Source organism: Sinocyclocheilus rhinocerous, unplaced genomic scaffold (assembly GCF_001515625.1).
Source record: "Sinocyclocheilus rhinocerous isolate Xijiao unplaced genomic scaffold, SAMN03320098_v1.1 scaffold627, whole genome shotgun sequence".
NCBI lineage: Eukaryota > Metazoa > Chordata > Actinopteri > Cypriniformes > Cyprinidae > Sinocyclocheilus > Sinocyclocheilus rhinocerous.
In genome coordinates, this window is record NW_015649569.1 from 136,486 (window position 1) to 139,819 (window position 3,334).

The following is a 3,334-nucleotide window of genomic DNA, read 5'->3' on the forward strand; positions in this document are numbered from 1 at the left end:
GCTGACTGAATTCCGGACTCTTGCGAATTCTCTCATCAGTTTTTTTTTTTTTGAGTGCTTAAACTCGCAGTAGATCAATGTTAGTGATAATTTCACTTTCTATATATAATTTATTCGCTGTTTGAATGACCGTGGAAAGGAAACGTTATATAATTATCAATTTCTAACGTTTTTATTAAATTGTAATCACGTTAAATACAAATTATGTCCCATTAAACATTTTTTTAGCCTACATGACACCCATGTCTGGTTCTTGCCTAAAAAGACGGGTTTATGATGTTTAATACATTTGGCTGCTTTTAGCCTTACCCTGGAGTTGGTTAACCCTCCGCCTATGTGTGTGCTTGTTAAACGCAACACATTAACATCTCAGTTGCAATCCAACAAAAGTTGCGTACTGTTTGTGTGGTGCGTGGAGCTGCTGCATATCTAAAGTGATCGAAATCAGGCCGCATTTACATTACATGGTTCAAGTTACTCAACTCCGAATTTTCCTCCAATGTGGCACAGATCGGATATGACCCACGAACATGTTAGCAGGAAAAAAAAGCACATGGATTCTGATATTCTCAGATCGGATTCAGATGTGAAAATAAGTCAGATATTTGCATTTGCGTCTGCCGTGTAAGCGCACAGATAGGATATTCCCGTCAATGTGAGTCGTACGTCATTGAAAAAATGACAATGCTGACTGATGTCAACTCAGGTGGATGCTTTTCTGTAGTGTTGCCAAGTCCACGGTTTTCTTGTGGAACATAATTTTTTAGTCCACAGGTTAAAGCAATCTCCCCCTCCTTCCGGAATGTGACTTCAATGGAGGGGAAACTAGTTTTGATTAGCAATTGACCCTTCACAAAAACCCACCCTCCTTAGTTACTGTTGCTATGTCCGACAAGCCATGCCTGTCTCACACATGTTCTCACGCAGTGAAAAATACATCGCGGAGCACAGAGGAAACGTCTCAGGTTACTTATGTAACCATGGTTCCCTGAGTAGGGAACGAGACACTGCGTCCTCTAGGGGTCGCTATGGGGAACGCCTCGTCGTGACCCGTGTCTGAAGCATACATTGAAAAAACACCAACTCGTTGGCCGGCGACAGCCATGACGTCACTACCGGTGCGACACTCCCTCAGACAAGACAGAGCAGCTTACTTCTGGTATAAATCACAGTCTTAGCTTTCAAATTTTGTAATTTTTTAGGAAATTCAAACAATAAAAATTCAGTTTTGTAGCTCTTTAATGTGTCGTGACAGATCACTGTAGCCCCTCAGTTCAAGCGGCACATGAACAGATCATCTTTTCATATTTACTTAAAGCACGAAATAAACATGAATGAACATCAGAATGTATTTCATTTCAACCACGGAAAGACGTCAATACACACGATTTTTCAAGTTTAAGTCCAACAAAGTTAATCTACTCTCCTGTCTGAATTGTTTGTCGGACAAAATGGCAGATTCGGCGTTATGATTGGTCAGATCGCCTGTCAATCAAGCTCCCTGCCAGGAGTCAATTAGGCTGGTTTTATTTCGCAGACCTGGCAACCCTTTTTAGGGGTCAGTACATCAACCTTGGGTTGTTTCACCAAGTGTAAAATGTAAATGCAGATATCAGATATGGGTCACTTTTAAAAGATGATGTAAGCTGGTCATCAAAAAAAAAAGGTTTGGTCAACAAATCAGAATTGAAATCAAATCAAGACCTGCAGTGTGAATGCGGCCTCAGTCACTTATGAGGTTAAATGTTTCCATCAGTCAGGATGATGCCTTTTGTTTAAATTCAGCTAAAATCATTATTTTAAAGTGCATGTAAATGTTCTTGATAAGATTCACTAGGATTTGGAACAGAGCCGTGTAATGACCTCTGTAAAAGGCCCAGGACAAGATCCTGTGCAGCTGCCTGTGATCTCTCCGTAAACCCAATGATTGCAGGTAATACACTGATTTTACTACGCTATACTGGTTAGGTCCTAATTCACAGTATAGTTACAGCCTTCCTATAAATGTAGAGACAAGCATTTTCTGCAAGGAACAAGTACACTGTGTAACTACTGATCACTAAATTTGATGGAATATCATAAAGTTTCACAAGCTGAACCGTATCATCAGCAGCGTGTCTCAACTGATAAACTCAACCAGACAGAATATGAAGACTCTGCAAAAGCTGTATATATATATATATATATATATATACAGCTTTTGCAGAGTCTTCATATTCTGTCTGGTTGAGTTTATCAGTTGAGACACGCTGCTGATGATACGGTTCAGCTTGTGAAACTTTATGATATTCCATCAAATTTAGTGATCAGTAGTTACACAGTGTACTTGTTCCTTGCAGAAAATGCTTGTCTCTACATTTATAGGAAGGCTGTAACTATACTGTGAATTAGGACCTAACCAGTATAGCGTAGTAAAATCAGTGTATTACCTGCAATCATTGGGTTTACGGAGAGATCACAGGCAGCTGCACAGGATCTTGTCCTGGGCCTTTTACAGAGGTCATTACACGGCTCTGTTCCAAATCCTAGTGAATCTTATCAAGAACATTTACATGCACTTTAAAATAATGATTTTAGCTGAATTTAAACAAAAGGCATCATCCTGACTGATGGAAACATTTAACCTCATAAGTGACTGAGGCCGCATTCACACTGCAGGTCTTGATTTGATTTCAATTCTGATTTGTTGACCAAACCTTTTTTTTTTGATGACCAGCTTACATCATCTTTTAAAAGTGACCCATATCTGATATCTGCATTTACATTTTACACTTGGTGAAACAACCCAAGGTTGATGTACTGACCCCTAAAAAGGGTTGCCAGGTCTGCGAAATAAAACCAGCCTAATTGACTCCTGGCAGGGAGCTTGATTGACAGGCGATCTGACCAATCATAACGCCGAATCTGCCATTTTGTCCGACAAACAATTCAGACAGGAGAGTAGATTAACTTTGTTGGACTTAAACTTGAAAAATCGTGTGTATTGACGTCTTTCCGTGGTTGAAATAAAATACATTCTGATGTTCATTCATGTTTATTTCGTGCTTTAAGTAAATATGAAAAGATGATCTGTTCATGTGCCGCTTGAACTGAGGGGCTACAGTGATCTGTCACGACACATTAAAGAGCTACAAAACTGAATTTTTATTGTTTGAATTTCCTAAAAAATTACAAAATTTGAAAGCTAAGACTGTGATTTATACCAGAAGTAAGCTGCTCTGTCTTGTCTGAGGGAGTGTTGTCAGTTCCCTTTCATGGGAACTTCGAACTGCGTCCTCTAGGGGTCGCTATGGGGAACGCCTCGTCGTGACCCGTGTCTGAAGCATACATTGAA

At 39.7% G+C, this 3,334-nt stretch overlaps 1 protein-coding gene across 1 annotated transcript in view; it reads right to left on the bottom strand.

Annotated features, from left to right (window-relative positions):
• The window catches only part of LOC107710689 (BAH and coiled-coil domain-containing protein 1-like), an 84,660-nt gene that overhangs the window by 62,941 nt on the left and 18,385 nt on the right, over positions 1–3,334 (bottom strand).